This window comes from Hemitrygon akajei, chromosome 16 (assembly GCF_048418815.1).
Source record: "Hemitrygon akajei chromosome 16, sHemAka1.3, whole genome shotgun sequence".
Lineage (NCBI taxonomy): Eukaryota > Metazoa > Chordata > Chondrichthyes > Myliobatiformes > Dasyatidae > Hemitrygon > Hemitrygon akajei.
In genome coordinates this window covers 31825510-31849025 of record NC_133139.1, presented here as the reverse complement: position 1 = coordinate 31849025, position 23516 = coordinate 31825510, and positions in this window count along the sequence as shown.

The following is a 23516-nucleotide window of genomic DNA, read 5'->3' as shown; positions in this document are numbered from 1 at the left end:
ATTTCATGTCCAGTCACGACAAGTCCAAACATTTCATTTCCAGTCACTAAAAAGCCAAACAGTTCATGTCCAGTCACTACAATCTCTAACAGTTCATGTCCAGTCAATACAAGTCCAAACAGTTCATGTCCAGTCACTACATGTCGAAACATTTCATGTGCAGTCACCACAAGTCCAAACAGATCAGTTCCAGTCACTACAAGTCCAAACAGTTCATGTCCAGTCACTAAAAATCCAAACATTTCATGTCCAGTCACTACAAGTCCAAAAATTTCATGTCCAGTCACTACAAATCCAAACAGTTCATGTCCAGTTACTACAAGTACAAACAGTTCATGTCCAGTCACTGCAAGCTCAAACAGTTCATGTCTAGTCACGACAAGCCCAGCCAGTTCATGTCCAGTCACTGCAAGTCCAAACAGTTCATGTCCAGTCTCTACAAGTCCAAACATTTCATGTCCAGTCACGACAAGTCCAAACATTACATGTCCAGTCACGACAAGTCCAAACATTTCATGTCCAGTTACGAAAAAGACAAACAGTTCATGTCCAGACACTACAATCTCTAACAGTTCATGTCCAGTCAGTACAAGTCCAAACAGTTCATGTCCAGTCACTACAAGTCCAAACATTTCATGTCCAGTCACTGCAAGCTCAAACAGTTGATGTCCAGTCACGACATGCCCAGTCAGTTCATGTCCAGTCATTGCATGTCCAAACAGTTCATGTCCAGACACTGCAAGTCCAAACATTTCATGTCCAGTCACTACAAGTCCAAACAGTTCAAATCCAGTCACTACAAGTCCAAACAGTTCATGCCCAGTCACTACAAACCCAAACAGTTCATTTCCAGTCACTGCAAGTCCAAACGTTCATGACCAGACACTACAAGCTCAAATAATTCATGTCCAGTCTCCACAAGCTCAAACAGTTCATGTCCAGTCACTACAAATCCAAAAAGTTCATGTCCAGTCACTACAAGTCCAAACATTTCATGCCCAGTCACTAAAAAACCAAACATTTCATGTCCAGTCAATAAAGATCCAAACAGTTCATGTCCAGGCACAGCAAGTCCAAAATGTTCATGTCCAGTCACTAGAAGCTCAAACAATTCATGTCCAGTCACTACAAGCTCAAACAGTTCATGTCCATTCACTACAAATCCAAACAGTTCATGTCCTGTCACTACAAATCCAAACAGTTCATGTCCAGTCACTACAAACTCAAACAGTTCATGTCCAGTCAACCACAAGTCCAGTGAGTTCATGTCCAGTCACTTCAAGCTCAAACAGTTCATGTCCAGTCAGTACAAATCAAAACATTTCTTGTCCAGTCACTACAAGTCCAAACAGTTCATGTCCAGTCACTGCAAGCTCAAACAGTTCATGTCCAGTCACGACATGCCCAGTCAGTTCATGTCCTGTCATTGCAAGTCCAAACAGTTCATGTCCAGACACTGCAAGTAGAAACAGTTCATGTCCAGTCACTACAAGTCCAAACAGTTCATGCCCAGTCACTACAAGTCCAAACAGTTCATGCCCAGTCACTACAAGTCCATACATTTCATGTCCAGTTACTAAAAATCCAAACAGTTCATGTCCAGTCACGACAAGTCCAAACATTTCATTTCCAGTCACTAAAAAGCCAAACAGTTCATGTCCAGTCACTACAATCTCTAACAGTTCATGTCCAGTCAGTACAAGTCCAAACAGTTCATGTCCAGTCACTACAAGTCGAAACATTTCATGTCCAGTCACCACAAGTCCAAACAGATCAGTTCCAGTCACTACAAGTCCAAACATTTGATGTCCAGTCACTAAAAAACCAAACAGTTCATGTCCAGTCACTACAAATCCAAACAGTTCATGTCCAGTCACTGCAAGCTCAAACAGTTCATGTCTAGTCACAACAAGCCCAGTCAGTTCATGTCCAGTCATTGCAAGTCCAAACAGTTCATGTCCAGTCACTAAAAATCCAAACATTTCATGTCCAGTCACTACAGATCCAAACAGTTCATGTCCAGTCACTACAAATCCAAACAGATTATGTCCAGTCACTGCAAGTCTAAACAGTTCATGTCCAGTCACTGCAAGCTCAAACAGTTCATGTCTAGTCACGACAAGCCCAGTCAGTTCATGTCCAGTCATTGCAAGTCCAAACAGTTCATGTCCAGTCACTAAAAATCCAAACATTTCATGTCCAGTCACTACAGATCCAAACATTCATGCCCAGTCACTACAAGTCCAAATAGTTCATGCCCAGTCACTACAAGTCCATACATTTCATGTCCAGTCACTAAAAATCCAAACAGTTCATGTCCAGTCAATAAAAATCCAAACATTTCATGTCCAGTCACGACAAGTCCAAACATTTCATTTCCAGTCACTAAAAAGCCAAACAGTTCATGTCCAGTCACTACAATCTCTAACAGTTCATGTCCAGTCAGTACAAGTCCAAACAGTTCATGTCCAGTCACTACAAGTCGAAACATTTCATGTGCAGTCACCACAAGTCCAAACAGATCAGTTCCAGTCACTACAAGTCCAAACAGTTCATGTCCAGTCACTAAAAATCCAAACATTTCATGTCCAGTCACTACAAGTCCAAACATTTCATGTCCAATCACTACAAATCCAAACAGTTCATGTCCAGTAACTACAAGTACAAACAGTTCATGTCCAGTCACTGCAAGCTCAAACAGTTCATGTCTAGTCACGACAAGCCCAGTCAGTTCATGTCCAGTCATTGCAAGTCCAAACAGTTCATGTCCAGTCACTAAAAATCCAAACATTTCATGTCCAGTCACTACAAGTCCAAACATTTCATGTCCAGTCACGACAAGTCCAAACATTTCATGTCCAGTCACGACAAGTCCAAACATTTCATGTCCAGTTACGAAAAAGACAAACAGTTCATGCCCAGTCACTACAAACCCAAACAGTTCATTTCCAGTCACTGCAAGTCCAAACGTTCATGTCCAGACACTACAAGCTCAAACAATTCATGTCCAGTCTCCACAAGCTCAAACAGTTCATGTCCAGTCACTACAAATCCAAACTGTTCATGTCCAGTCACTACAAGTCCAAACATTTCATGCCCAGTCACTAAAAAACCAAACATTTCATGTCCAGTCACTAAAGATCCAAACAGTTCATGTCCAGGCACAGCAAGTCCAAAATGTTCATGTCCAGTCACTACAAGCTCAAACAATTCATGTCCAGTCACTACAAGCTCAAACAGTTCATGTCCATTCACTACAAATCCAAACAGTTCATGTCCTGTCACTACAAATCCAAACAGTTCATGTCCAGTCACTACAAACTCAAACAGTTCATGTCCAGTCAACCACAAGTCCAGTGAGTTCATGTCCAGTCACTTCAAGCTCAAACAGTTCATGTCCAGTCAGTACAAATCAAAACATTTCTTGTCCAGTCACTACAAGTCCAAACAGTTCATGTCCAGTCACGACATGCCCAGTCAGTTCATGTCCTGTCATTGCAAGTCCAAACAGTTCATGTCCAGACACTGCAAGTAGAAACAGTTCATGTCCAGTCACTACAAGTCCAAACAGTTCATGCCCAGTCACTACAAGTCCAAACAGTTCATGCCCAGTCACTACAAGTCCATACATTTCATGTCCAGTCACTAAAAATCCAAACAGTTCATGTCCAGTCACTAAAAATCCAAACATTTCATGTCCAGTCACGAAAAGTCCAAACATTTCATTTCCAGTCACTAAAAAGCCAAACAGTTCATGTCCAGTCACTACAATCTCTAACAGTTCATGTCCAGTCAGTACATGCCCAGTCAGTTCATGTCCTGTCATTGCAAGTCCAAACAGTTCATGTCCAGACACTGCAAGTAGAAACAGTTCATGTCCAGTCACTACAAGTCCAAACATTTCATGTCCAGTCACCACAAGTCCAAACAGATCAGTTCCAGTCACTACAAGTCCAAACATTTGATGTCCAGTCACTAAAAAACCAAACAGTTCATGTCCAGTCACTAAAAATCCAAACAGTTCATGTCCAGTCACTGCAAGCTCAAACAGTTCATGTCTAGTCACAACAAGCCCAGTCAGTTCATGTCCAGTCATTGCAAGTCCAAACAGTTCATGTCCAGTCACTACAAATCCAAACAGATTATGTCCAGTCACGACAAGTCCAAACATTTCATGTCCAGTCACGAAAAAGACAAACAGTTCATGTCCAGACACTACAATCTCTAACAGTTCATGTCCAGTCAGTACAAGTCCAAACAGTTCATGTCCAGTCACTACAAGTCCAAACATTTCATGTCCAGTCACTGCAAGCTCAAACAGTTCATGTCCAGTCACGACATGCCCAGTCAGTTCATGTCCAGTCATTGCATGTCCAAACAGTTCATGTCCAGACACTGCAAGTCCAAACAGTTCATGTCCAGTCACTACAAGTCCAAACAGTTCAAATCCAGTCACTACAAGTCCAAACAGTTCATGCCCAGTCACTACAAACCCAAACAGTTCATTTCCAGTCACTGCAAGTCCAAACGTTCATGTCCAGACACTACAAGCTCAAACAATTCATGTCCAGTCTCCACAAGCTCAAACAGTTCATGTCCAGTCACTACAAATCCAAACAGTTCATGTCCAGTCACTACAAGTCCAAACATTTCATGTCCAGTCACTACAAATCCAAACAGTTCATGTCCAGTCACTGCAAGCTCAAACAGTTCATGTCTAGTCACAACAAGCCCAGTCAGTTCATGTCCAGTCATTGCAAGTCCAAACAGTTCATGTCCAGTCACTAAAAATCCAAACATTTTATGTCCAGTCACTACAGATCCAAACAGTTCATGTCCAGTCACTACAAGTCCAAACAGTTCATGACCAGTCACTACAAGTCCAAACATTTCATGCCCAGTCACTAAAAAACCAAACATTTCATGTCCCGTCACTAAAGATCCAAACAGTTCATGTCCAGGCACAGCAAGTCCAAAATGTTCATATCCAGTCACTACAAGCTCAAACAATTCATGTCCAGTCACTACAAGCTCAAACAGTTCATGTCCATTCACTACAAATCCAAACAGTTCATGTCCTGTCACTACAAATCCAAACAGTTCATGTCCAGTCACTACAAACTCAAACAGTTCATGTCCAGTCAACCACAAGTCCAGTGAGTTCATGTCCAGTCACTTCAAGCTCAAACAGTTCATGTCCAGTCAGTACAAATCAAAACATTTCATGTCCAGTCACTACAAGTCCAAACAGTTCATGTCCAGTCACTGCAAGCTCAAACAGTTCATGTCCAGTCACGACATGCCCAGTCAGTTCATGTCCTGTCATTGCAAGTCCAAACAGTTCATGTCCAGACACTGCAAGTAGAAACAGTTCATGTCCAGTCACTACAAGTCCATACATTTCATGTCGAGTCACTAAAAATCCAAACAGTTCATGTCCAGTCACTAAAAATCCAAACATTTCATGTCCAGTCACGACAAGTCCAAACATTTCATTTCCAGTCACTAAAAAGCCAAACAGTTCATGTCCACTCACTACAATCTCTAACAGTTCATGTCCAGTCAGTACAAGTCCAAACAGTTCATGTCCAGTGACTACAAGTCGAAACATTTCATGTCCAGTCACCACAAGTCCAAACAGATCAGTTCCAGTCTCTACAAGTCCAAACATTTCATGTCCAGTCACGACAAGTCCAAACATTTCATGTCCAGTCACGACAAGTCCAAACATTTCATGTCCAGTCACGAAAAAGACAAACAGTTCATGTCCAGACACTACAATCTCTAACAGTTCATATCCAGTCAGTACAAGTCCAAACAGTTCATGTCCAGTCACTAAAAGTCCAAACATTTCATGTCCAGTCACTGCAAGCTCAAACAGTTCATGTCCAGTCACGACATGACCAGTCAGTTCATGTCCAGTCATTGCATGTCCAAACAGTTCATGTCCAGACACTGCAAGTCCAAACAGTTCATGTCCAGTCACTACAAGTCCAAACAGTTCAAATCCAGTCACTACAAGTCCAAACAGTTCATGCCCAGTCACTACAAACCCAAACAGTTCATTTCCAGTCACTGCAAGTCCAAACGTTCATGTCCAGACACTACAAGCTCAAACAGTTCATGTCCAGTCACTACAAATCCAAACAGTTCATGTCCAGTCACTACAAGTCCAAACAGTTCATGTCCAGTCACTACAGATCCAAACAATTCATGTCCAGTCACTGCAAGTCCAAACATTCATGTCCAGACACTACAAGCTCAAACAATTCATGTCCAGTCTCAACAAGCTCAAACAGTTCATGTCCTGTGACTACAAATCCAAACAGTTCATGTCCAGACACTACAAGTCCAAACAGTTCATGCCCAGTCACTACAAGTCCAAACATTTCATATCCAGTCACTAAACAGCCGAACAGTTCATGTCCAGTCACTAAAAATCCAAACATTTCATGTCCAGTCACTACAGATCCAAACTGTTCATTTCCAGTAACTACAAGCTCAAACAGTTCAAGTCCATTCACTACATATCCTAACAGTTCATGTCCAGTCACTACTAACTCAAACAGTTCATGTCCAGTCAACCACAAGTCCAGTGAGTTCATGTCCAGTCACTTCAAGCTCAAACAGTTCATGTCCAGTCAGTACAAATCAAAACATTTCATGTCCAGTCACTACAAGTCCAAACAGTTCATGTCCAGTCACTGCAAGCTCAAACAGTTCATGTCCAGTCACGACATGCCCAGTCAGTTCATGTCCTGTCATTGCAAGTCCAAACAGTTCATGTCCAGACACTGCAAGTAGAAACAGTTCATGTCCAGTCACTACAAGTCCATACATTTCATGTCAGGTCACTAAAAATCCAAACAGTTCATGTCCAGTCACTAAAAATCCAAACATTTCATGTCCAGTCACTAAAAAGCCAAACAGTTCATGTCCAGTCACTACAATCTCTAACAGTTCATGTCCAGTCAGTACAAGTCCAAACAGTTCATGTCCAGTGACTACAAGTCGAAACATTTCATGTCCAGTCACCACAAGTCCAAACAGATCAGTTCCAGTCACTACAAGTCCAAACATTTCATGTCCAGTCACTAAAAATCCAAACAGTTCATATTCAGTCACTAAAAATCCAAACATTTCATGTCCAGTCACTACAGATCCAAACAGTTCATGTCCAGTCACTACAAGTCCAAACATTTCATGTCCAGTCACTACAAATCCAAACAGTTCATGTCCAGTTACTACAAGTACAAACAGTTCATGTTCAGTCACTACAAGTCGAAACATTTCATGTCCAGTCACCACAAGTCCAAACAGATCAGTTCCAGTCACTACAAGTCCAAACATTTCATGTCCAGTCACTAAAAATCCAAACAGTTCATATTCAGTCACTAAAAATCGAAACATTTCATGTCCAGTCACTACAGATCCAAACAGTTCATGTCCAGTCACTACAAGTCCAAAAATTTCATGTCCAGTCACTACAAATCCAAACAGTTCATGTCCAGTTACTACAAGTACAAACAGTTCATGTCCAGTCACTGCAAGCTCAAACAATTCATGTCTAGTCACGACAAGCCCAGCCAGTTCATGTCCAGTCATTGCAATTCCAAACAGTTCATGTCCAGTCACTGCAAGTCCAAACAGTTCATGTCCAGTCTCTACAAGTCCAAACATTTCATGTCCAGTCAAGACAAGTCCAAACATTTCATGTCCAGTCACGAAAAAGACAAACAGTTCATGTCCAGACACTACAATCTCTAACAGTTCATGTCCAGTCAGTACAAGACCAAACAGTTCATGTCCAGTCACGACAAGTCCAAACATTTCATGTCCAGTCACTGCAAGCTCAAACAGTTCATGTCCAGTCACGACATGCCCAGTCAGTTCATGTCCAGTCATTGCATGTCCAAACAGTTCATGTCCAGACACTGCAAGTCCAAACAGTTCATGTCCAGTCACTACAAACCCAAACAGTTCATTTCCAGTCACTGCAAGTCCAAACGTTCATGTCCAGACACTACAAGCTCAAACAATTCATGTCCAGTCACTACAAACCCAAACAGTTCATGTCCAGTCACTACAAATCCAAACAGTTCATGTCCAGTCACTACAAGTCCAAACATTTCATGTCCAGTCACTACAAATCCAAACAGTTCATGTCCAGTCACTGCAAGCTCAAACAGTTCATGTCTGGTCACAACAAGCCCAGTCAGTTCATGTCCAGTCATTGCATGTCCAAACAGTTCATGTCCAGACACTGCAAGTCCAAACAGTTCATGTCCAGTCACTACAAGTCCAAACAGTTCAAATCCAGTCACTACAAGTCCAAACAGTTCATGCCCAGTCACTACAAACCCAAACAGTTCATGTCCAGTCACTACAAATCCAAACAGTTCATGTCCAGTCACTACAAGTCCAAACATTTCATGTCCAGTCACTACAAATCCAAACAGTTCATGTCCAGTCACTGCAAGCTCAAACAGTTCATGTCTGGTCACAACAAGTCCAAACAGTTCAAATCCAGTCACTACAAGTCCAAACAGTTCATGCCCAGTCACTACAAACCCAAACAGTTCATTTCCAGTCACTGCAAGTCCAAACGTTCATGTCCAGACACTACAAGCTCAAACAATTCATGTCCAGTCTCCACAAGCTCAAACAGTTCATGTCCAGTCACTACAAATCCAAACAGTTCATGTCCAGTCACTACAAGTCCAAACATTTCATGTCCAGTCACTACAAATCCAAACAGTTCATGTCCAGTCACTGCAAGCTCAAACAGTTCATGTCTAGTCACAACAAGCCCAGTCAGTTCATGTCCAGTCATTGCAAGTCCAAACAGTTCATGTCCAGTCACTAAAAATCCAAACATTTTATGTCCAGTCACTACAGATCCAAACAGTTCATGTCCAGTCACTACAAGTCCAAACAGTTCATGACCAGTCACTACAAGTCCAAACATTTCATGCCCAGTCACTAAAAAACCAAACATTTCATGTCCCGTCACTAAAGATCCAAACAGTTCATGTCCAGGCACAGCAAGTCCAAAATGTTCATATCCAGTCACTACAAGCTCAAACAATTCATGTCCAGTCACTACAAGCTCAAACAGTTCATGTCCATTCACTACAAATCCAAACAGTTCATGTCCTGTCACTACAAATCCAAACAGTTCATGTCCAGTCACTACAAACTCAAACAGTTCATGTCCAGTCAACCACAAGTCCAGTGAGTTCATGTCCAGTCACTTCAAGCTCAAACAGTTCATGTCCAGTCAGTACAAATCAAAACATTTCATGTCCAGTCACTACAAGTCCAAACAGTTCATGTCCAGTCACTGCAAGCTCAAACAGTTCATGTCCAGTCACGACATGCCCAGTCAGTTCATGTCCTGTCATTGCAAGTCCAAACAGTTCATGTCCAGACACTGCAAGTAGAAACAGTTCATGTCCAGTCACTACAAGTCCATACATTTCATGTCGAGTCACTAAAAATCCAAACAGTTCATGTCCAGTCACTAAAAATCCAAACATTTCATGTCCAGTCACGACAAGTCCAAACATTTCATTTCCAGTCACTAAAAAGCCAAACAGTTCATGTCCACTCACTACAATCTCTAACAGTTCATGTCCAGTCAGTACAAGTCCAAACAGTTCATGTCCAGTGACTACAAGTCGAAACATTTCATGTCCAGTCACCACAAGTCCAAACAGATCAGTTCCAGTCTCTACAAGTCCAAACATTTCATGTCCAGTCACGACAAGTCCAAACATTTCATGTCCAGTCACGACAAGTCCAAACATTTCATGTCCAGTCACGAAAAAGACAAACAGTTCATGTCCAGACACTACAATCTCTAACAGTTCATATCCAGTCAGTACAAGTCCAAACAGTTCATGTCCAGTCACTAAAAGTCCAAACATTTCATGTCCAGTCACTGCAAGCTCAAACAGTTCATGTCCAGTCACGACATGACCAGTCAGTTCATGTCCAGTCATTGCATGTCCAAACAGTTCATGTCCAGACACTGCAAGTCCAAACAGTTCATGTCCAGTCACTACAAGTCCAAACAGTTCAAATCCAGTCACTACAAGTCCAAACAGTTCATGCCCAGTCACTACAAACCCAAACAGTTCATTTCCAGTCACTGCAAGTCCAAACGTTCATGTCCAGACACTACAAGCTCAAACAGTTCATGTCCAGTCACTACAAATCCAAACAGTTCATGTCCAGTCACTACAAGTCCAAACAGTTCATGTCCAGTCACTACAGATCCAAACAATTCATGTCCAGTCACTGCAAGTCCAAACATTCATGTCCAGACACTACAAGCTCAAACAATTCATGTCCAGTCTCAACAAGCTCAAACAGTTCATGTCCTGTGACTACAAATCCAAACAGTTCATGTCCAGACACTACAAGTCCAAACAGTTCATGCCCAGTCACTACAAGTCCAAACATTTCATATCCAGTCACTAAACAGCCGAACAGTTCATGTCCAGTCACTAAAAATCCAAACATTTCATGTCCAGTCACTACAGATCCAAACTGTTCATTTCCAGTAACTACAAGCTCAAACAGTTCAAGTCCATTCACTACATATCCTAACAGTTCATGTCCAGTCACTACTAACTCAAACAGTTCATGTCCAGTCAACCACAAGTCCAGTGAGTTCATGTCCAGTCACTTCAAGCTCAAACAGTTCATGTCCAGTCAGTACAAATCAAAACATTTCATGTCCAGTCACTACAAGTCCAAACAGTTCATGTCCAGTCACTGCAAGCTCAAACAGTTCATGTCCAGTCACGACATGCCCAGTCAGTTCATGTCCTGTCATTGCAAGTCCAAACAGTTCATGTCCAGACACTGCAAGTAGAAACAGTTCATGTCCAGTCACTACAAGTCCATACATTTCATGTCAGGTCACTAAAAATCCAAACAGTTCATGTCCAGTCACTAAAAATCCAAACATTTCATGTCCAGTCACTAAAAAGCCAAACAGTTCATGTCCAGTCACTACAATCTCTAACAGTTCATGTCCAGTCAGTACAAGTCCAAACAGTTCATGTCCAGTGACTACAAGTCGAAACATTTCATGTCCAGTCACCACAAGTCCAAACAGATCAGTTCCAGTCACTACAAGTCCAAACATTTCATGTCCAGTCACTAAAAATCCAAACAGTTCATATTCAGTCACTAAAAATCCAAACATTTCATGTCCAGTCACTACAGATCCAAACAGTTCATGTCCAGTCACTACAAGTCCAAACATTTCATGTCCAGTCACTACAAATCCAAACAGTTCATGTCCAGTTACTACAAGTACAAACAGTTCATGTTCAGTCACTACAAGTCGAAACATTTCATGTCCAGTCACCACAAGTCCAAACAGATCAGTTCCAGTCACTACAAGTCCAAACATTTCATGTCCAGTCACTAAAAATCCAAACAGTTCATATTCAGTCACTAAAAATCGAAACATTTCATGTCCAGTCACTACAGATCCAAACAGTTCATGTCCAGTCACTACAAGTCCAAAAATTTCATGTCCAGTCACTACAAATCCAAACAGTTCATGTCCAGTTACTACAAGTACAAACAGTTCATGTCCAGTCACTGCAAGCTCAAACAGTTCATGTCTAGTCACGACAAGCCCAGCCAGTTCATGTCCAGTCATTGCAATTCCAAACAGTTCATGTCCAGTCACTGCAAGTCCAAACAGTTCATGTCCAGTCTCTACAAGTCCAAACATTTCATGTCCAGTCAAGACAAGTCCAAACATTTCATGTCCAGTCACGAAAAAGACAAACAGTTCATGTCCAGACACTACAATCTCTAACAGTTCATGTCCAGTCAGTACAAGACCAAACAGTTCATGTCCAGTCACGACAAGTCCAAACATTTCATGTCCAGTCACTGCAAGCTCAAACAGTTCATGTCCAGTCACAACAAGCCCAGTCAGTTCATGTCCAGTCATTGCATGTCCAAACAGTTCATGTCCAGACACTGCAAGTCCAAACAGTTCATGTCCAGTCACTACAAGTCCAAACAGTTCAAATCCAGTCACTACAAGTCCAAACAGTTCATGCCCAGTCACTACAAACCCAAACAGTTCATGTCCAGTCACTACAAATCCAAACAGTTCATGTCCAGTCACTACAAGTCCAAACATTTCATGTCCAGTCACTACAAATCCAAACAGTTCATGTCCAGTCACTGCAAGCTCAAACAGTTCATGTCTGGTCACAACAAGTCCAAACAGTTCAAATCCAGTCACTACAAGTCCAAACAGTTCATGCCCAGTCACTACAAACCCAAACAGTTCATTTCCAGTCACTGCAAGTCCAAACGTTCATGTCCAGACACTACAAGCTCAAACAATTCATGTCCAGTCTCCACAAGCTCAAACAGTTCATGTCCAGTCACTACAAATCCAAACAGTTCATGTCCAGTCACTACAAGTCCAAACATTTCATGTCCAGTCACTACAAATCCAAACAGTTCATGTCCAGTCACTGCAAGCTCAAACAGTTCATGTCTAGTCACAACAAGCCCAGTCAGTTCATGTCCAGTCATTGCAAGTCCAAACAGTTCATGTCCAGTCACTAAAAATCCAAACATTTTATGTCCAGTCACTACAGATCCAAACAGTTCATGTCCAGTCACTACAAGTCCAAACAGTTCATGACCAGTCACTACAAGTCCAAACATTTCATGCCCAGTCACTAAAAAACCAAACATTTCATGTCCCGTCACTAAAGATCCAAACAGTTCATGTCCAGGCACAGCAAGTCCAAAATGTTCATATCCAGTCACTACAAGCTCAAACAATTCATGTCCAGTCACTACAAGCTCAAACAGTTCATGTCCATTCACTACAAATCCAAACAGTTCATGTCCTGTCACTACAAATCCAAACAGTTCATGTCCAGTCACTACAAACTCAAACAGTTCATGTCCAGTCAACCACAAGTCCAGTGAGTTCATGTCCAGTCACTTCAAGCTCAAACAGTTCATGTCCAGTCAGTACAAATCAAAACATTTCATGTCCAGTCACTACAAGTCCAAACAGTTCATGTCCAGTCACTGCAAGCTCAAACAGTTCATGTCCAGTCACGACATGCCCAGTCAGTTCATGTCCTGTCATTGCAAGTCCAAACAGTTCATGTCCAGACACTGCAAGTAGAAACAGTTCATGTCCAGTCACTACAAGTCCATACATTTCATGTCGAGTCACTAAAAATCCAAACAGTTCATGTCCAGTCACTAAAAATCCAAACATTTCATGTCCAGTCACGACAAGTCCAAACATTTCATTTCCAGTCACTAAAAAGCCAAACAGTTCATGTCCACTCACTACAATCTCTAACAGTTCATGTCCAGTCAGTACAAGTCCAAACAGTTCATGTCCAGTGACTACAAGTCGAAACATTTCATGTCCAGTCACCACAAGTCCAAACAGATCAGTTCCAGTCTCTACAAGTCCAAACATTTCATGTCCAGTCACGACAAGTCCAAACATTTCATGTCCAGTCACGACAAGTCCAAACATTTCATGTCCAGTCACGAAAAAGACAAACAGTTCATGTCCAGACACTACAATCTCTAACAGTTCATATCCAGTCAGTACAAGTCCAAACAGTTCATGTCCAGTCACTAAAAGTCCAAACATTTCATGTCCAGTCACTGCAAGCTCAAACAGTTCATGTCCAGTCACGACATGACCAGTCAGTTCATGTCCAGTCATTGCATGTCCAAACAGTTCATGTCCAGACACTGCAAGTCCAAACAGTTCATGTCCAGTCACTACAAGTCCAAACAGTTCAAATCCAGTCACTACAAGTCCAAACAGTTCATGCCCAGTCACTACAAACCCAAACAGTTCATTTCCAGTCACTGCAAGTCCAAACGTTCATGTCCAGACACTACAAGCTCAAACAGTTCATGTCCAGTCACTACAAATCCAAACAGTTCATGTCCAGTCACTACAAGTCCAAACAGTTCATGTCCAGTCACTACAGATCCAAACAATTCATGTCCAGTCACTGCAAGTCCAAACATTCATGTCCAGACACTACAAGCTCAAACAATTCATGTCCAGTCTCAACAAGCTCAAACAGTTCATGTCCTGTGACTACAAATCCAAACAGTTCATGTCCAGACACTACAAGTCCAAACAGTTCATGCCCAGTCACTACAAGTCCAAACATTTCATATCCAGTCACTAAACAGCCGAACAGTTCATGTCCAGTCACTAAAAATCCAAACATTTCATGTCCAGTCACTACAGATCCAAACTGTTCATTTCCAGTAACTACAAGCTCAAACAGTTCAAGTCCATTCACTACATATCCTAACAGTTCATGTCCAGTCACTACTAACTCAAACAGTTCATGTCCAGTCAACCACAAGTCCAGTGAGTTCATGTCCAGTCACTTCAAGCTCAAACAGTTCATGTCCAGTCAGTACAAATCAAAACATTTCATGTCCAGTCACTACAAGTCCAAACAGTTCATGTCCAGTCACTGCAAGCTCAAACAGTTCATGTCCAGTCACGACATGCCCAGTCAGTTCATGTCCTGTCATTGCAAGTCCAAACAGTTCATGTCCAGACACTGCAAGTAGAAACAGTTCATGTCCAGTCACTACAAGTCCATACATTTCATGTCAGGTCACTAAAAATCCAAACAGTTCATGTCCAGTCACTAAAAATCCAAACATTTCATGTCCAGTCACTAAAAAGCCAAACAGTTCATGTCCAGTCACTACAATCTCTAACAGTTCATGTCCAGTCAGTACAAGTCCAAACAGTTCATGTCCAGTGACTACAAGTCGAAACATTTCATGTCCAGTCACCACAAGTCCAAACAGATCAGTTCCAGTCACTACAAGTCCAAACATTTCATGTCCAGTCACTAAAAATCCAAACAGTTCATATTCAGTCACTAAAAATCCAAACATTTCATGTCCAGTCACTACAGATCCAAACAGTTCATGTCCAGTCACTACAAGTCCAAACATTTCATGTCCAGTCACTACAAATCCAAACAGTTCATGTCCAGTTACTACAAGTACAAACAGTTCATGTTCAGTCACTACAAGTCGAAACATTTCATGTCCAGTCACCACAAGTCCAAACAGATCAGTTCCAGTCACTACAAGTCCAAACATTTCATGTCCAGTCACTAAAAATCCAAACAGTTCATATTCAGTCACTAAAAATCGAAACATTTCATGTCCAGTCACTACAGATCCAAACAGTTCATGTCCAGTCACTACAAGTCCAAAAATTTCATGTCCAGTCACTACAAATCCAAACAGTTCATGTCCAGTTACTACAAGTACAAACAGTTCATGTCCAGTCACTGCAAGCTCAAACAGTTCATGTCTAGTCACGACAAGCCCAGCCAGTTCATGTCCAGTCATTGCAATTCCAAACAGTTCATGTCCAGTCACTGCAAGTCCAAACAGTTCATGTCCAGTCTCTACAAGTCCAAACATTTCATGTCCAGTCAAGACAAGTCCAAACATTTCATGTCCAGTCACGAAAAAGACAAACAGTTCATGTCCAGACACTACAATCTCTAACAGTTCATGTCCAGTCAGTACAAGACCAAACAGTTCATGTCCAGTCACGACAAGTCCAAACATTTCATGTCCAGTCACTGCAAGCTCAAACAGTTCATGTCCAGTCACGACATGCCCAGTCAGTTCATGTCCAGTCATTGCATGTCCAAACAGTTCATGTCCAGACACTGCAAGTCCAAACAGTTCATGTCCAGTCACTACAAACCCAAACAGTTCATTTCCAGTCACTGCAAGTCCAAACGTTCATGTCCAGACACTACAAGCTCAAACAATTCATGTCCAGTCACTACAAACCCAAACAGTTCATGTCCAGTCACTACAAATCCAAACAGTTCATGTCCAGTCACTACAAGTCCAAACATTTCATGTCCAGTCACTACAAATCCAAACAGTTCATGTCCAGTCACTGCAAGCTCAAACAGTTCATGTCTGGTCACAACAAGCCCAGTCAGTTCATGTCCAGTCATTGCATGTCCAAACAGTTCATGTCCAGACACTGCAAGTCCAAACAGTTCATGTCCAGTCACTACAAGTCCAAACAGTTCAAATCCAGTCACTACAAGTCCAAACAGTTCATGCCCAGTCACTACAAACCCAAACAGTTCATGTCCAGTCACTACAAATCCAAACAGTTCATGTCCAGTCACTACAAGTCCAAACATTTCATGTCCAGTCACTACAAATCCAAACAGTTCATGTCCAGTCACTGCAAGCTCAAACAGTTCATGTCTGGTCACAACAAGCCCAGTCAGTTCATGTCCAGTCATTGCAAGTCCAAACAGTTCATGCCCAGTCACTACAAACCCAAACAGTTCAGTTCCAGTCACTGCAAGTCCAAACGTTCATGTCCAGACACTACAAGCTCAAACAATTCATGTCCAGTCTCCACAAGCTCAAACAGTTCATGTCCAGTCACTACAAATCCAAACAGTTCATATCCAGTCACTACAAGTCCAAACAGTTCATGCACAGTCACTAAAAAACCAAACATTTCATGTCCAGTCACTAAAGATCGAAACAGTTCATGTCCAGGCACAGCAAGTCCAAAATGTTCATGTCCAGTGACTACAAGTCGAAACATTTCATGTCCAGTCACCACAAGTCCAAACAGATCAGTTCCAGTCACTACAAGTCCAAACATTTCATGTCCAGTCACTAAAAATCCAAACAGTTCATATACAGTCACTAAAAATCCAAACATTTCATGTCCTGTCACTACAGATCCAAACAGTTCATGTCCAGTCACTACAAGTCCAAACATTTCATGTCCAGTCACTACAAGTCCAAACATTTCATGTCCAGTCACTACAAATCCAAACAGTTCATGTCTAGTCACGACAAGGCCAGCCAGTTCATGTCCAGTCATTGCAATTCCAAACAGTTCATGTCCAGTCACTGCAAGTACAAACAGTTCATGTCCAGTCTCTACAAGTCCAAACATTTCATGTCCAGTCACGACAAGTCCAAACATTTCATGTCCAGTCAAGAAAAAGACAAACAGTTCATGTCCAGACACTACAATCTCTAACAGTTCATGTCCAGTCAGTACAAGACCAAACAGTTCATGTCCAGTCACTACAAGTCCAAACATTTCATGTCCAGTCACTGCAAGCTCAAACAGTTCATGTCCAGTCACGACATGCCCAGTCAGTTCATGTCCAGTCATTGCATGTCCAAACAGTTCATGTCCAGACACTGCAAGTCCAAACAGTTCATGTCCAGTCACTACAAGTCCAAACAGTTCAAATCCAGTCACTACAAGTCCAAACAGTTCATGCCCAGTCACTACAAACCCAAACAGTTCATTTCCAGTCACTGCAAGTCCAAACGTTCATGTCCAGACACTACAAGCTCAAACAATTCATGTCCAGTCTCCACAAGCTCAAACAGTTCATGTCCAGTCACTACAAATCCAAACAGTTCATGTCCAGTCACTACAAGTCCAAACATTTCATGTCCAGTCACTACCAATCCAAACAGTTCATATTCAGTCACTAAAAATCCAAACATTTCATGTCCAGTCACTACAGATCCAAACAGTTCATGTCCAGTCACTACAAGTCCAAACATTTCATGTCCAGTCACTACAAATCCAAACAGTTCATGTCCAGTTACTACAAGTCCAAACATTTCATGTCCAGTCACTAAAAATCCAAACAGTTCATATTCAGTCACTAAAAATCCAAACATTTCATGTCCAGTCACTACAGATCCAAACATTTCATGTCCAGTCACTACAAATCCAAACAGTTCATATTCAGTCACTAAAAATCCAAACATTTCATGTCCAGTCACTACAGATCCAAACAGTTCATGTCCAGTCACTACAAGTCCAAACATTTCATGTCCAGTCACTACAAATCCAAACAGTTCATGTCCAGTTACTACAAGTACAAACAGTTCATGTCCAGTCACTGCAAGCTCAAACAGTTCATGTCTAGTCACGACAAGCCCAGCCAGTTCATGTCCAGTCATTGCAATTCCAAACAGTTCATGTCCAGTCACTGCAAGTCCAAACAGTTCATGTCCAGTCTCTACAAGTCCAAACATTTCATGTCCAGTCACGACAAGTCCAAACATTTCATGTCCAGTCAAGAAAAAGACAAACAGTTCATGTCCAGACACTACAATCTCTAACAGTTCATGTCCAGTCAGTACAAGACCAAACAGTTCATGTCCAGTCACTACAAGTCCAAACATTTCATGTCCAGTCACTGCAAGCTCAAACAGTTCATGTCCAGTCACGACATGCCCAGTCAGTTCATGTCCAGTCATTGCATGTCCAAACAGTTCATGTCCAGACACTGCAAGTCCAAACAGTTCATGTCCAGTCACTACAAGTCCAAACAGTTCAAATCCAGTCACTACAAGTCCAAACAGTTCATGCCCAGTCACTACAAACCCAAACAGTTCATTTCCAGTCACTGCAAGTCCAAACGTTCATGTCCAGACACTACAAGCTCAAACAATTCATGTCCAGTCTCCACAAGCTCAAACAGTTCATGTCCAGTCACTACAAATCCAAACAGATTATGTCCAGTCACTGCAAGTCTAAACAGTTCATGTCCAGTCACTGCAAGCTCAAACAGTTCATGTCTAGTCACGACAAGCCCAGTCAGTTCATGTCCAGTCATTGCAAGTCCAAACAGTTCATGTCCAGTCACTAAAAATCCAAACATTTCATGTCCAGTCACTACAGATCCAAACATTCATGCCCAGTCACTACAAGTCCAAATAGTTCATGCCCAGTCACTACAAGTCCATACATTTCATGTCCAGTCACTAAAAATCCAAACAGTTCATGTCCAGTCAATAAAAATCCAAACATTTCATGTCCAGTCACGACAAGTCCAAACATTTCATTTCCAGTCACTAAAAAGCCAAACAGTTCATGTCCAGTCACTACAATCTCTAACAGTTCATGTCCAGTCAGTACAAGTCCAAACAGTTCATGTCCAGTCACTACAAGTCGAAACATTTCATGTGCAGTCACCACAAGTCCAAACAGATCAGTTCCAGTCACTACAAGTCCAAACAGTTCATGTCCAGTCACTAAAAATCCAAACATTTCATGTCCAGTCACTACAAGTCCAAACATTTCATGTCCAATCACTACAAATCCAAACAGTTCATGTCCAGTAACTACAAGTACAAACAGTTCATGTACAGTCACTGCAAGCTCAAACAGTTCATGTCTAGTCACGACAAGCCCAGTCAGTTCATGTCCAGTCATTGCAAGTCGAAACAGTTCATGCCCAGTCACTACAAACCCAAACAGTTCATGTCCAGTCACTACAAGTCCAAACATTTCATGTCCAGTCACGACAAGTCCAAACATTTCATGTCCAGTCACGACAAGTCCAAACATTTCATGTCCAGTTACGAAAAAGACAAACAGTTCATGCCCAGTCACTACAAACCCAAACAGTTCATTTCCAGTCACTGCAAGTCCAAACGTTCATGTCCAGACACTACAAGCTCAAACAATTCATGTCCAGTCTCCACAAGCTCAAACAGTTCATGTCCAGTCACTACAAATCCAAACTGTTCATGTCCAGTCACTACAAGTCCAAACATTTCATGCCCAGTCACTAAAAAACCAAACATTTCATGTCCAGTCACTAAAGATCCAAACAGTTCATGTCCAGGCACAGCAAGTCCAAAATGTTCATGTCCAGTCACTACAAGCTCAAACAATTCATGTCCAGTCACTACAAGCTCAAACAGTTCATGTCCATTCACTACAAATCCAAACAGTTCATGTCCTGTCACTACAAATCCAAACAGTTCATGTCCAGTCACTACAAACTCAAACAGTTCATGTCCAGTCAACCACAAGTCCAGTGAGTTCATGTCCAGTCACTTCAAGCTCAAACAGTTCATGTCCAGTCAGTACAAATCAAAACATTTCTTGTCCAGTCACTACAAGTCCAAACAGTTCATGTCCAGTCACGACATGCCCAGTCAGTTCATGTCCTGTCATTGCAAGTCCAAACAGTTCATGTCCAGACACTGCAAGTAGAAACAGTTCATGTCCAGTCACTACAAGTCCAAACAGTTCATGCCCAGTCACTACAAGTCCAAACAGTTCATGCCCAGTCACTACAAGTCCATACATTTCATGTCCAGTCACTAAAAATCCAAACAGTTCATGTCCAGTCACTAAAAATCCAAACATTTCATGTCCAGTCACGAAAAGTCCAAACATTTCATTTCCAGTCACTAAAAAGCCAAACAGTTCATGTCCAGTCACTACAATCTCTAACAGTTCATGTCCAGTCAGTACATGCCCAGTCAGTTCATGTCCTGTCATTGCAAGTCCAAACAGTTCATGTCCAGACACTGCAAGTAGAAACAGTTCATGTCCAGTCACTACAAGTCCAAACATTTCATGTCCAGTCACCACAAGTCCAAACAGATCAGTTCCAGTCACTACAAGTCCAAACATTTGATGTCCAGTCACTAAAAAACCAAACAGTTCATGTCCAGTCACTAAAAATCCAAACAGTTCATGTCCAGTCACTGCAAGCTCAAACAGTTCATGTCTAGTCACAACAAGCCCAGTCAGTTCATGTCCAGTCATTGCAAGTCCAAACAGTTCATGTCCAGTCACTACAAATCCAAACAGATTATGTCCAGTCACGACAAGTCCAAACATTTCATGTCCAGTCACGAAAAAGACAAACAGTTCATGTCCAGACACTACAATCTCTAACAGTTCATGTCCAGTCAGTACAAGTCCAAACAGTTCATGTCCAGTCACTACAAGTCCAAACATTTCATGTCCAGTCACTGCAAGCTCAAACAGTTCATGTCCAGTCACGACATGCCCAGTCAGTTCATGTCCAGTCATTGCATGTCCAAACAGTTCATGTCCAGACACTGCAAGTCCAAACAGTTCATGTCCAGTCACTACAAGTCCAAACAGTTCAAATCCAGTCACTACAAGTCCAAACAGTTCATGCCCAGTCACTACAAACCCAAACAGTTCATTTCCAGTCACTGCAAGTCCAAACGTTCATGTCCAGACACTACAAGCTCAAACAATTCATGTCCAGTCTCCACAAGCTCAAACAGTTCATGTCCAGTCACTACAAATCCAAACAGTTCATGTCCAGTCACTACAAGTCCAAACATTTCATGTCCAGTCACTACAAATCCAAACAGTTCATGTCCAGTCACTGCAAGCTCAAACAGTTCATGTCTAGTCACAACAAGCCCAGTCAGTTCATGTCCAGTCATTGCAAGTCCAAACAGTTCATGTCCAGTCACTAAAAATCCAAACATTTTATGTCCAGTCACTACAGATCCAAACAGTTCATGTCCAGTCACTACAAGTCCAAACAGTTCATGACCAGTCACTACAAGTCCAAACATTTCATGCCCAGTCACTAAAAAACCAAACATTTCATGTCCCGTCACTAAAGATCCAAACAGTTCATGTCCAGGCACAGCAAGTCCAAAATGTTCATATCCAGTCACTACAAGCTCAAACAATTCATGTCCAGTCACTACAAGCTCAAACAGTTCATGTCCATTCACTACAAATCCAAACAGTTCATGTCCTGTCACTACAAATCCAAACAGTTCATGTCCAGTCACTACAAACTCAAACAGTTCATGTCCAGTCAACCACAAGTCCAGTGAGTTCATGTCCAGTCACTTCAAGCTCAAACAGTTCATGTCCAGTCAGTACAAATCAAAACATTTCATGTCCAGTCACTACAAGTCCAAACAGTTCATGTCCAGTCACTGCAAGCTCAAACAGTTCATGTCCAGTCACGACATGCCCAGTCAGTTCATGTCCAGTCATTGCAAGTCCAAACAGTTCATGTCCAGTCACTACAAATCCAAACAGATTATGTCCAGTCACGACAAGTCCAAACATTTCATGTCCAGTCACGAAAAAGACAAACAGTTCATGTCCAGACACTACAATCTCTAACAGTTCATGTCCAGTCAGTACAAGTCCAAACAGTTCATGTCCAGTCACTACAAGTCCAAACATTTCATGTCCAGTCACTGCAAGCTCAAACAGTTCATGTCCAGTCACGACATGCCCAGTCAGTTCATGTCCAGTCATTGCATGTCCAAACAGTTCATGTCCAGACACTGCAAGTCCAAACAGTTCATGTCCAGTCACTACAAGTCCAAACAGTTCAAATCCAGTCACTACAAGTCCAAACAGTTCATGCCCAGTCACTACAAACCCAAACAGTTCATTTCCAGTCACTGCAAGTCCAAACGTTCATGTCCAGACACTACAAGCTCAAACAATTCATGTCCAGTCTCCACAAGCTCAAACAGTTCATGTCCAGTCACTACAAATCCAAACAGTTCATGTCCAGTCACTACAAGTCCAAACATTTCATGTCCAGTCACTACAAATCCAAACAGTTCATGTCCAGTCACTGCAAGCTCAAACAGTTCATGTCTAGTCACAACAAGCCCAGTCAGTTCATGTCCAGTCATTGCAAGTCCAAACAGTTCATGTCCAGTCACTAAAAATCCAAACATTTTATGTCCAGTCACTACAGATCCAAACAGTTCATGTCCAGTCACTACAAGTCCAAACAGTTCATGACCAGTCACTACAAGTCCAAACATTTCATGCCCAGTCACTAAAAAACCAAACATTTCATGTCCCGTCACTAAAGATCCAAACAGTTCATGTCCAGGCACAGCAAGTCCAAAATGTTCATATCCAGTCACTACAAGCTCAAACAATTCATGTCCAGTCACTACAAGCTCAAACAGTTCATGTCCATTCACTACAAATCCAAACAGTTCATGTCCTGTCACTACAAATCCAAACAGTTCATGTCCAGTCACTACAAACTCAAACAGTTCATGTCCAGTCAACCACAAGTCCAGTGAGTTCATGTCCAGTCACTTCAAGCTCAAACAGTTCATGTCCAGTCAGTACAAATCAAAACATTTCATGTCCAGTCACTACAAGTCCAAACAGTTCATGTCCAGTCACTGCAAGCTCAAACAGTTCATGTCCAGTCACGACATGCCCAGTCAGTTCATGTCCTGTCATTGCAAGTCCAAACAGTTCATGTCCAGACACTGCAAGTAGAAACAGTTCATGTCCAGTCACTACAAGTCCATACATTTCATGTCGAGTCACTAAAAATCCAAACAGTTCATGTCCAGTCACTAAAAATCCAAACATTTCATGTCCAGTCACGACAAGTCCAAACATTTCATTTCCAGTCACTAAAAAGCCAAACAGTTCATGTCCAGTCACTACAATCTCTAACAGTTCATGTCCAGTCAGTACAAGTCCAAACAGTTCATGTCCAGTGACTACAAGTCGAAACATTTCATGTCCAGTCACCACAAGTCCAAACAGATCAGTTCCAGTCTCTACAAGTCCAAACATTTAATGTCCAGTCACGACAAGTCCAAACATTTCA